This window comes from Anabas testudineus, chromosome 1 (assembly GCF_900324465.2).
Source record: "Anabas testudineus chromosome 1, fAnaTes1.2, whole genome shotgun sequence".
NCBI classification, from domain to species: Eukaryota; Metazoa; Chordata; class Actinopteri; order Anabantiformes; family Anabantidae; genus Anabas; species Anabas testudineus.
Window position 1 is genome coordinate 5,703,041 of NC_046610.1, and position 13,352 is coordinate 5,716,392.

The 13,352-nt window shown below is 38.0% G+C and overlaps 1 pseudogene; it reads left to right on the forward strand.

Moving 5' to 3' along the window:
* The first annotated feature begins 3,083 nt into the window (after positions 1-3,083).
* LOC113161814 lies at positions 3,084-13,000 on the forward strand (annotated as a pseudogene).
* The last annotated feature ends 352 nt before the right edge of the window (positions 13,001-13,352 follow it).

Here is a 13,352-nt window from a genome sequence, read left to right on the forward strand (position 1 = left end):
GTAAACATTCACAGTGCGGGGTGGAAAAAGTATGTGGCAGCAATGACCTCAACCAAACGTTTCCTGTAGTTACAGATCAGACCTGCACAACGATCTGGAGTAATTTTGGACCGCTCTTCTTCACAAAACTGTTTCAGTGTAGTAATATTCTTGGGATGTCTGGTGTGAATCGCTCTCTTAAGGTCATGCCACAGCATTTCAAATGGGTTGAGGTCAGGTCTCTAATCTGGCCACTCCAGAAGGCGTATTTTGTTCTGTTGAAGCCATTCTTTTGTTGAATTACTTGAATGCTTTGGGTCATTGTCCTGTTGCATCACCCATCCTCTGTGGCGCTTCAGTTGGCGGACAGATGGTCTTACGTTTTCCTGCAAAATGTCTTGATAAACTCTGGAATTAATTTTTCCATCAATGACAACAATCCGTCCAGGCCCTAAGGAAGCAAAGCAGCCCCAAACCATGATGCTCCCTCCGCCATGTTTTACAGTGGGGATGAGGTTTTGATGTTGGTGTGCTGTGCCTTTTTTTGTCCACACAGTGTTGTGTGTTTTTTCCAAACAACTCAATTTTGGTTTCATCTGCAACAGAATATTTTGCCAGTAGTGCTGTGGAACATCCAGGTGCTCTTTTGCAAACTTCAAACATGCTGCAATATTTTTTTTGGACAGCAATGCTTCCTCCGTGGTGTCCTCCCATGTACACTATACTTGTTTGATGTTTTCCTTGCTGTAGAGTGTCAACAAAAATGTTAGCATGTGCCAGAGATTTCTGTAAGTCTTTAGCTGACACTCTAGGATTCTTCTTTACCTCATTCAGGATTCTGCGCTCTGCTCTTGCAGTCATCTTTACAGGACGACCACACATAGGGAGGGTAGCAACAGTGCTGAACTTTCTCCATTTGTAGACAGTCTGTCTTACCATGGACACATGGACATCAAGGCTTTTGGAGATACTTTTGTAACCCTTTCCAGCTTCATGCAAATCACCAATTCTTCATCGTAGGTCTTCTGAGAGCTCTTTTCTGAGAGGCATGGTTCACATCAGGCAGTGCTTCTTGAAACCAGTAAACCCAAAACTGGTGTGTGTTTTTAAAGGGCAGGACAGCTTTCAGCAACACATCCAATATCATCACACTGATTGGACTCAAGGTTGGCTCACTCGTCACTCACTCGCTCCAATTAGCTCTTGGAGAAGTCATTAGGCTAGGGGTTCACATACTTTTTCACCCTGCACTGTGAATGTTTACATGTTATGTTCAATAAAAACATGAAAACATATAATGTTTGTGTACTATTATTTTCAGCAGACTGTGTTTTTTTCTTTTGTTGTGACTTAGATGAAAATCAGAGCACATTTTATGACAAATTATTGCAGAAAACCATGAAATTCCAAAAGGTTCACAAAGTTTTTCCTGCCACTGTATCTGGCTTTTAGTCTCTTTGAGGATCAGATTGCATTCTAGCAATAATATCTTGCTCATACTACGAACTGAACTTATTTTTGTTCGGAGTTTTCTTCTCTCAGTGAAACTCATCCACTTTCACATCTCTCTTTAAACTTATTTTACTTTGCAGAACTGGAAACTTATGCAAAATAATGTTTTCTCTCAACCTTCAGTCGGTGGAACGCAGCTCAGACACATAACTTTAATCAGCTCTATGGTTACTTGTAGCTGTATATTTGGGATTATTGTCCCGCTGAATTATGAAATATTATCAAATCTCATCAGACTATAAAACTTAACATACAACTCTATCAGCCTCTTTTTTTTTTTTTACTGTAACCTGACTTTTCTTTTCTTTAAGGTTTACCAGGTTTTTGCATCTTTGTGGTGAATCATCTTGAGGTTTCAGTCATGAAGTCTTCTCGTGATGGATGACAAGTACATGTTTTTACCCACATACTAATTCTGACATTGTGGTGTCATAGAAAAATTTTTCATTCGTCGTCACACAGAACCGTTTGAAGTCAACCACAGGACATATGCTCTTTGGTCTGTCTAGTTATTTGTCATTGTCTTGTTTTTCTGCACACACCTGCTGTGTAACAACACACCCAGCTGTTTTCAGTTTTATTAGGAGGCTGTGAGTTAATTGGTAGCACAGTCATCTACGAACCACACAGTTCAGTGGTTCCACTCCCATTATTACCATTTTTGTATTGAATGTACTGTTGTTTTTGATTTATTGATTCCATTTGACAAAACTATTCACACATGTAAAATAAAACAAGTTTGTTTAGTTTTTTAGTTTGAAGACATCACTGCAAAGAAGCAGCCACTAGATAAAATTTGCTGTACACAGAGGTACACTGTTCCACTTCAATGGATACTCACAAACGGGAAGTGGTTATTGTCACTCACTTGTTACTAACAGGCAGCTTAATTCACTTTCACACCACATTTGGGTTTGGGTCTGTTTGGTTTGCTTTAGAAGACTGGAACTGAAGATGTTTCTTTGTCTATTTCTTTTGTCTTTTTCTTCCATGTGTTTTCTGCCCAGCTCCTGTGTGACTGGCTTTGGTAAGTGAAACCATTTTTTTAAACAAGTTTAAAAGCAACAACCAAATCCACGTGCTTATAAAGAATTCAAGGCAGGGATTTATTACTTTATAACTTTTAAAAGTTGTTTTTAATATTAGGTTGGTTGTTGAAAAAGGGAAGGCTATTATCTTCCATTGAGTGCAAGTCGTCATTTTTAATTTATCAATTCATTTATTAATAGAAGCTGAAATGGAAACAATTTTTACTGCCAATATCTTTTGTAATATTTCACCATCAGTTGAACTACATATTCAAAAAAAATGAAGGGTCATTATTTGAAGAAAAGTTCAAGCCCACGCCCTTTTTCTGATCAGATGGACATCGAGAGGCTGAAGTCAGTGTAAGACAGGCGGCTCAATTAATTATCTGTTTCATCTGTGAAATGATCTGAAAACAGAACCAAACCTTTACGGTTGTCATTTTAAATCAAAATGTGACAACAGCTGTTTACACACAATAGGTCAGATCTGGTCCAACCGAACCCAGACAGATATAACAGGGTTTTGTTTTGGTTTTAATGATGAACTTTAAGTGTTATAAAGAAATGAATAGAATAAATGGAACCACGATTTCATGGGAGGTTGACAAACTGACAGAATGGGGGACAGAACTCATGTGCTATTACAATGTAGATGACAGAGATGTGCAGTGTTGTAGCAACATGCTTATTACTGTTTACAGTAAGTAAACTTCCTGTTGAAACACTGTTTAAACGACACAGTATTATATTTTTAATAATTTTTTCAAATGTTGGTTTGATGTCAGATGTTGTTTACAGTCTCTGTCTTTAATTACTTCTCTCAGTTTGTCTCTTGTCTTCTTCTCTGTCTCCACAGAGCCTCCATACAGCGTGTCCATCAGTATTAATAATCACACTGGGCCGATGATTGAGGGTCGTCAGTACACTCTGCTGTGTGAAGTACAAAATGTCGCTCCTGTTCAAAATGTCAATGTGACCTTCTACAGAGGAACAACACCACTGGGTCAACAACAGTCCAGCAGTAATACACACAGTAAACCAGTGACTGAAAAATACACTCTGACCATCACCCCCAGTAAAGAAGATGATGGAGTCCAGTACTGGTGTGAAAGCTGAACTAGAACTGGGACCTGAAGGACCGCAGCCTCCTCCAGTGGTGAAATCACAAAACATCACCACCACTGTTCACTGTGAGTAAACCATGATGATTTTAAAACACTGTCACTAAACCTCCATTTAAATAATATGATAATATAAACACATTTAGGCACAGTTTGACATGTTTACTTACTTTCTAGCGGAGAGTTGACAAGGTTGCTATCACTTCCACATGTGTAAAGGAAATATGAAGCTAAGACCAGCTGTGATTCAATTATCTTAGCACGAGGACTAGAGGCTGGGAAAAACAAATCAAAAAACAGTATTAATCTGTTAACAATACAGGTTAATATAGTAATAATGGAGATAAATACACAATTTTATGGACTAATTAACTATTAATTTACTGACGGAAATAGCTGCAATTTATCTTCACAATATTGTTATGAGACAGTATTATAATTAAACTGGGTTTAAATATAAAATTAGCAACTAAACATTAAAGAAACTTTCCTAACATAGTCCTTTCTTAACCACTCTTCCACCTAAAAGCTGATGACAGAGTTAAGAAGTAAACTCTCATGTGGCACAACAGAACAGACAATACTCGACAATCGTGGCACATACATACATATCTCAACATAGAACAAGGAGGAAATTACTTATTATTTCAAATTACTTACAGACAGTCAAAAGACACACACCACCACCTGGCATCATCATAATGGAGAGTTGTGGCCTGTTTACCAGTAGGTGGCACAGTTGTGCAGATAATTGTAATACGTGGAAATCAGGTATCTATTACTACTAGTCTACTAAAAACTCTCTGTAAACTACTATAATACACAGAATGTACTTATATTAAATACTGCTCACTCCATGATTATAGTCCTATTCACTGGGAAGCCTTTCTAACACCGACACCGACACAAAGTGTAGAAAGCAGTAGTGTGCTATTCTTTTACAGAGGAGGGACAATTAAACACAGAGGAGGTATTTACTGAGTAGTAAGTGTTTGTTGGAGTAAAAACATACGGTGCAGCAAGTCACACAAAAGGTCCTTATTCCTCCTGAAATTTACTCACCTGAGAAATGCCTGCACCGTGTGCACCGTGTAATTCACTAGAACAACAACAAACTTGTTCTAACACCTTAACATGTGGATTTAACAAATAAAAAGATGACAGGTCACAGTTTCTCTGGCATGGCTTTTCTTCCTGTTATTACTGTGAAAAAGCTGTGACAATATTAACAACATAGTTTTATGTTAAACGTGGGAAATGATCACCTAAATCGATAACTCTGATCTTTACAGGGCTTTATAGTGAGTGTTAGCTCATTGTGTAGAGATGGGTAAATGTTTATAAATTTAGCGTTTCCAGCTACTGAAGGCAGCTGAAAGCAAAGAAAGCTTTAAATTCCCACTCCACACAACCTGCATGGTACCAAACAGCAGACAGAAATGCACTAGTTGGTGAACATAGTGGAGCATCATGCAGCTAAAGGGTCAGATATTTGACAACCAAAAACACTGCAAAACTGCAAGCATACTTATATTTACAAAAATAATAATAATTCATACATAACTCAACGCCCATTCTCTACAGTGTATACATATTGTAATGCATGACTATCAATCACTTGCTTACATATATTTGTCTTATCTCTAATAAAAAGTATGTTATTAACACACAGATAAGCCTCAGATAGCTGATCTGTTAGTCACAGAGTTCGTCGTCACAGCGGGACACTCAGTACAACTCAACTGCTCAGCTCAGGGAAACCCCAGGCCCTCATACACCTGGACCCTCCCAGCTCGCCTTTCTCCCTTCAATGGCAGCGTTCTTAGCATCAGCTCTGTGGATTTTATTAACGAAGGGCAGTACAACTGTTCTGTCAGCAACTCCATTGGGACTACTACAGTGATGTTTAACCTGAGAGTCCGAGGTGAGTTCATACTTTTAGCATGCTGACCTTCAGGGTCCAGTTTTGTTTGTAATTATTCTCACTGCCTTGATTCCAGACAATAACTTACCCTGTTCTCTCTGCAGGGATGTACACGCTCCCGGTGATAGTCTTTGCTGCAGGGCTTTCAGTGGTTATCGTCACCACCATCATCCTCTTCTTCATCTTCAAATTTACTGGGGTGTATTAAGACAAAAGACTGCAATCACTTTCTGAACTGGTCAAATGATTTAAAGATATAAAAGTACTATCTATCTACATACATTAAAGTATGTATTTGAGGAACTCCCCTTGAGTCATGATCTCAGTATTTGTTAAATCCTGGTACTTTCTTAACCCACACAGAATAAGTAAAAAAAAAATAATAATAATGCAGTGACTCAGTGCAATGTCACAGCCGGGTTTGTTTCTGACTTCTCATAACATTTACATACATCATAGTTGTGTTTTATTCAGACAATATTTTCATTACTCATGTGGTTTATTTGTACAACAGCAGGTAAAATGATTAAAAGCCACTTTCCCTTTCAATGAGAGGAGATCCTGGAAAAGGGAAAAGTCTGAATCTGATTCTTAAACAGGAATTTGATCTTTGTAAAACAATAAACAAGAACCAATGTTGCTTTTGTTATAAAGATGTCTACCACAGTGTATTCAGACTACCTACCACTGGGGAGTGCTAAAGTCCTATTATATATATATATATGAATATCATGAGACCATGACATTATCTGTGTTGTTGTTTTGGTGTCTCTCTCTTAAGGAATTTAACAATCATACTATTTTGTGACATAGTCCTGATGCCTCAAATCGCTTCAAATAAAGCAGTGAGAAAAATGTGGCTTAAGTGTGTAAGCTGCAACTAGCACAGATCCCACGCTCCAGTTCTTGAGAATTTCGTTGGTCTGTGTAACACAGCAGTAGGAATAACATCATAGCACATTATTTAATCAGAGAGGAATGATTGCTCTGTTGAGAGATAATAGATAACAACACACCAAACATATCACAAAATCTGTTCCAGACCTCCTTAAACACACTAAACCGAACCAGTCAAAACAGCAAGTTAAGCAGTTTTCTCCAATTCTGATCAACTAACACCAGCGAGCTGGGACATAAGCTGACAGTCAGGATGGCTTCTGTCTCAATATCCTCACAGCAGACACAGGAGTGACCTGTCTTTACTGGGACTTCCCTAGTTATATATACAGAAGGAAGCCAAGAAGCTGCACATGACACTCATGGACTCAACCAGGCTTCAGAGGTAGATTATAAATAGACACTGGTTAAGGTGTCTATACACACTTTCATTAAAGAAAGTCAGAATACTGCGTAATGTAACCCACTGCGTTCACAACTAAAATGAGCTGTTGCTTCATTTGAAGTTCATCTTGGTTCCTTTCAGTTCTCACATGGTTAAATTTTGAAATATTTCCTGTAAAAAAAAACCTTCTATGAAATAAAAATGTCACTTAAAGTGAAACCCCTCACTCTGAACTTTGACCATTCTGCATTTGATATTTCATTTCTGTTTAGGCCTAACCATTACAGCAAGTAGCACAGACTTTAACCTGAGGGCTGTTCTTAAAATGTGACCTCTGGTTCATTTCATTCAGGCGTCTCACATGAATGTGGGAGAGTCTACACCTACAAGTACATCCTGATTTAGCTTCTTGTTTATAGTAAGTGTCAAACTGCTATAGCATATTGTCTACTGTTCCTGCTACAGTACAGTCAACATGAGCATGCAAGGGCAGGCAAATCAGTGCCATGAAATAACAGACATGATGGTTAATGATGGACTTTAATGTTGATCTCAGTTGTTGTTAAGTAAGGCGACTCCCACTCTCAGTTACCACTAGCAGTTATCACTCACAGTTAATGTCTCACAGGCTCTTTTTTCTTGGAACAGTGGTGGAATGCCGCGATGATCACATAAATAATGACGTAAATAATGATCATGATGAAGGTCTAAATTTGGATATGGGGAAGTGTTAATGCAAGAGCAGTCATAAGGCCCTGATGCAGTTTCAGTCCACTTCCCTCTCAAAGCGGGCACAGTTCGTCTCCCACTAAGTTGTCTTTTGTACTGTTTTGTCAATGTATTTCCTTTTTGAGATTTGGATTTTCATACTGTGAATGACCTTTACATGAGATTTGTTCTGTTCTACACGTCTACTCATTGTTAAGTTGAATGGATTTTAAAGGCTTGATGCTAATATTGCAAATATAAGCTCATATTAATTATGTGAATGTAGCACTGATAAATACTATACACAAAACATATCCCTATACTTATTAATGCATTTCTGATAATCCAGGCATCCAATTTCCTTTAAGTTCCCCAGAATTTCATCAAAAATTTTCAAATAAACGTAACCAATGCATTAAAGTGACCAATTCACATACCAGGTGTGTCGGCAGTGAAAATCAAAATATGTTTACCCATTTTATACCACTTCCCTGATAAAATTAACAAATTTGAAGAACTTGCTGGTTATGGCTATTATTGGTAAGAACGCTGTCATGGTTTTTGTTTTGTTTTGTTTTTTGCAACTGCAGAAAATGTTGTGCAAAAATGTTGTGTAAATGCAAAATTCATGTGAACTGAAATAACTCAATATTTTCAGACATGGAAAAATAAATGAGAATATGGGGCAAAGTTTACTAAAGTAAAGGGCAAGTATTTGCCTAAAACTCCATTAACATTATAAGCTGATTTACTTAAGTACAGTGAGTGATGTTGAGTTAATGTACTTATTTACTTTCCACCATTGGCATCGTCAATGCTGTCTGAACTACACAATAGTATCACAATTCTCATGTGGCGTGATGAAAGCCAAACTTGACATACCTTTCCTTTCTGTTCCAGATGTGTTGCTCTGCTGTTCCTTTCCTCACACCGAGTCATTAAAATATCTGGGCTACTGATAGAGTCCTTCCTCTGGCTGCAAGCTGGAGTGGGGGAAGGATGGAGGAGCTGAATGAAAGTAAAAACAAAGTAAAGGTTAACCAGGTGGAGCATGGAAATAACAATAAAATTATGGGAAATACTGAATTAGAAAAATGTCTGGATGTCATGATAACAAATGACCAATAAAGCTGACTCAGTTTTCAAATCTCAGGATTTGGCCAGCACAGCCGTCCCTGGTGTGAAAGGGAAGAAAACAGCACTCGGAAGGAGATAAGCTAAGTGTGCTTCCTGAGCACTGGAAAATCTTCACATCACCAACCAAACAACCTTAGAGCCCATGTTTCATGTTTGTGCCAGTTCTACATGGCAGAAACATTTGGAAATCATAAGTTCCTATTTTATTTATAAACTAGAATACAAGCATTTAATAGATTACTTATAACAGACTATCATCTATCTCTGAACAAATATATGAGCATTTGAGTATTTATTAACTTGCAGTAGATCATTTATCAACAGTTACACTTCTCCTACAAAGACATTTTCTATTATTTGGTGTTTTATCTTTCGTTATGTGTCCACAGGAGAAGCTACATTATAATTACCAGTGTTATATACTGTCATTACAATGGGGGCGGAGGACTTCTGATACTACTATGACGTTATCAATATACTGTCATTACTACTTTTACTTATAAGGACTTGAAATACTTGCACTAAAACTATACTTTCTAATGAGTAGTAGCCGCATGTCTTGTACTTTATGGTCATGAGATTGCTGATGGTACCGGAATTTCCCCAGAATCTTGGAAATCCTCATCGTTTCAGTTTCCCTTACCTTGTCTTTAACACTGACGCAGCCACGGGAACTTTTCATTCATGACTAAGCAGCCGGGGTTGGATCTTCCCCTTCCCTCCCAGTGGACTGTTCATCATCAGTCCTGCTCTGACCTGCGCTCCGCTCCACGCGTTTTTTGGAAACTGTGCGCTTTGAAAACCAACGGGAAACAATGTTGTTCTCCTTCACACTTGTGTTTGTTTCTTTGCTGAATATTTTGTGCGACTTCCATGTGTCCAGTTGCGGTAAGTTTTCCACTTTATAGCTTGTGGGTTGAGTTTGATAGTCCGCCATTGTACAGCTACTTGTTGACTTGCCTGCGATGCGCTTTTCTGTAAAAACACATGATCATCGTCTTGTAGTTCTCAGGACGTCGATTCAGTGTAAAGTCAGATTTTGAATTGTAAACCTTTTACAATATAATCAGCAGTAGATAATTGATATTTAGTGAGTGGTTTGAGCTGTTTTGGTTAGAATGAGGCAAATATACGAATAGAAACACGTGATTTAACGATTTAACTTCACTATGTGACTAAAGTCAAAGTCTATTTGGTGAGTTTACTTCAAAAGTAGCATCAGAGGAAATAAGGAGAGAGACTGTGGCATTGTAGTGGAAATGTGGGCACAGATAAATCACATAAAGACACAAACATTTTAACAAAAGCATATTTCTCTTCTGGTTTCATTCATGTTTTATATGTTTTCCTCGGTTTACTCATTTCACATGTTTAAAATAACTTTTAATGTCTTTCCTACAGATACAAACTGCACAGATAAACCTGTGTTCACTCCATCCAGACTGGTTGTGAAACATGGTGATTCAGCCTCTGCAACATGCTCTGTGTGTCAGTCTGCCTGCAACAACACAATCTATGGTTTGGAAAATTCAGTGGGAAGTCGTACAATAAATGGAACCACGATTTCATGGGAGGTTGACAGTCTGACTGAATGGGGGACAGAACTCACGTGCTATTACAATGATGATGTCAGAGAGGCGCAGTGTTGTAGCATCCTGCCTATTACTGTTTACAGTAAGTAAACTTCATGTTGAAACACTCATCATTTAGAACGACTGTTGTATTAGATATTGTCAATTGTTCTTTCAAATGTTGAAAGATTTGGTGTCCGGTGTTGTTTACAGCCTCTGTCTTTAATTACTTCTCTCAGTTTGTCTCGTTTTCTTCTCTGTCTCCACAGAGCCTCCAGACAATGTGTCCATCAGTATTAATAATCACACTGGGCCGATGATTGAGGGTCATCAGTACACTCTGCTGTGTGAAGTACAAAATGTCGCTCCTGTTCAAAATGTCATTGTGACCTTCTACAGAGGAACAACACCACTGGGTCAACAACAGTACATCAATAATACAAACAATAAACCAGTGACTGAGAGGTACGCTCTGACCATCACCCCCAGTAAAGAAGATGATGGAGTCCAGTACTGGTGCAAAGCTGAACTAGAACTTGGACCTGAAGGACCAAAGCCTCCTCCAGTGGTGACATTACAGAACATCAGGAGTACTGTCCACTGTAAGTCTGACAAAATCAAAATTAGATATGTAGTAAAAATATGACTACAACCAACACATGCATTAACTACATCAAAACATACCCGCTTGGTTATCATGTTAGCATCTTTTGTAATGAACCAACAGAGAGATGCCACCTCACTCTACTCTGTATTGTTTATCGGTCTCTTTTTTTGGTTTTGATTTTCTCATTTACAACTTTACTGTTTTTGTTTACTCTCAACGTTACTGCCTGCATCATTTTTGTCAAATAGCAGAGCAGCTCTAAAAATCCACCATGAACCTCTGTACCTGCTCAGCACCAAACAGCTGGCTGGTGAACATGGCAACCAAAAATAGAGTTACTAGGAAATTCAAAATAAACCTGGATTTGTCAACTGGTCAGAAATAAATCTCCAGATATGAATGTGGGCAAATGTGTGCTAACACATATCAGCCTAAAAGATGATAATATGTCAGTGTTGTGTTTAAATCTTGTTTCTGCTGCTCTCTAAAAACAAAAATGTTTGAAAAATGTATGAAATGTTTTACATCATTTTTCTGAGAGAAATGTTCCAACAGCAATTAGATACACTTCATACAGGTTTGCATTCATGTTGCTCTAACAAAGTAGATTGAAAAGTTGTGCATAGTACAAGTGTAGCTTGAAACTGAAAGCGGCTTCTGTTAGGTACAGTGAAAATAATTTGGGACTTTCCATTGCTGCTTTAATGGACAGTTGTTAAACTTGTTTTTAATGTTGATGCAATGTTGTATTTCTTCTTCTCTCATTCAACCCACAGATGAACCTTGGGTGGAGGTGTCATCGCATACAATCACCATCACAGAAGGAGACCCTCTGCACTTGAACTGCTCAGCTGTGGGAAATCCCACCCCTACTTACACATGGACTTTCCCATCAAATAACCTCCCTCAAATGCACAATAACAGCGTTTTCAATATCAAATCTGCAGCTTTTAAACATGAAGGGACGTACACCTGTTCTGCCACAAACAGAGTGGGGAGTGTCAAAGTGTCGTTTACGGTGGAAGTCCAAGGTGAGTTTTATGTTTTAACGTGTCCATTCTTCATATTTATGATTGTATCTGGAAAGTCAGTCAGTACAAATGCAGAATTGTTTTTCTGTAAAGTTTTCTCACAACAGTTGCAAAGTTTGACTCTACGAAGTATAAGTACCGGTATATAAAAAGTATATAACCCTCTTTGCTTTTCTTTACCCATACCCCTTACCCAACTCTCTGCAGGCAACTACATTCCATACATCATTATTGCAACATTACTTCTTGTGGTTCTGGTCCTCGCCATCGCCTCTGTGATGTACAGTCAGTACTACAGACGCAATCGAATGGGACAGTACAAGATGAAGGACGTTTTCCGTCTTCACAAACAACTCATTCCCATGTACAATGCTTAACTTGAGGTCTTCAGCTGTTGCTTTGTCATTAGCTGCAGAGTTAAAGATGCTGACTGTAAATTGTGACATCCTTGGTATGAGTCTGGTTAGGGGTCTTTGGGCGTCTCTCTGATGCCATATCATGACCAAAATAACTAATTAACTAACCCAATCCCACCAGAAGTGTACACACAATGAGGTTATAATATACTGTATATATATTTTTTAGGTATATCTTTAAAGGATAATTTTTTAATGTAATATTTTGTATGTGTGTCTGTATATATGGGTCACATGTTCTCTTTTGAAGCCAAAGAAAACTGTTGAAAAAATGTACATTGGCATTTACTTTACTTTACTTGGTGTTTTACTTTTTGTTAGTGTTACTGCAACAAGCTTTATGCAGAGACGTGTTATGTATATGCACAAAGTGTTCATTTGAAAATTCTCACACTAAACTCCACAACTCTGCTGTGGCCTAAACCCACAGAAAGCTTGAGCTTGAACTTCCCTTAACTCACAGTGGCCGCGTGCATGTGTGTGTGCGCGCGTGTGTGTGTGTGTGTGTGTGTGTGTGTGTGTGTGTGTGTATGTGCTATACTATGGTGCTAGCTGGATAAAGAAAAGAGGAATTCATACAAGCAAGAACTGTATAATAATGAAATGTACACAAGTTCAACAAGGAAATGTAGGTTTTCACCATGCTTGTTCTTAAATTATGAATAAAGGGTGTAAATATTTTGACTCTTCCATTGATAGTTTATTGAATTTAAAGAAGTTGCGAACACTAGGAACTAAGTCCTGTCTGTTAACAGTAAAAAAAATATTGAGACGCTGCTAAAACACTGATGCAACAGCAAGTTAAAAAAACCACATTTCCTGTTTTATCTTCTAAATATCACTATTTTAGTTTTTAAAGGCACAGACTGATCTTTAAATTGTATGTTAGAATCTGGCCTTTTCTTGTAGTATAAAGATAGACGTGTTTACAGAGTTGTATTGTGTGAAAAACGTGAACCCTGCCAGCACAGACTGAACTAGACGTGGTAATTACAGTTTTTTGTTTATGAGATTCTTCCTCAGAACAGTTGGTTGT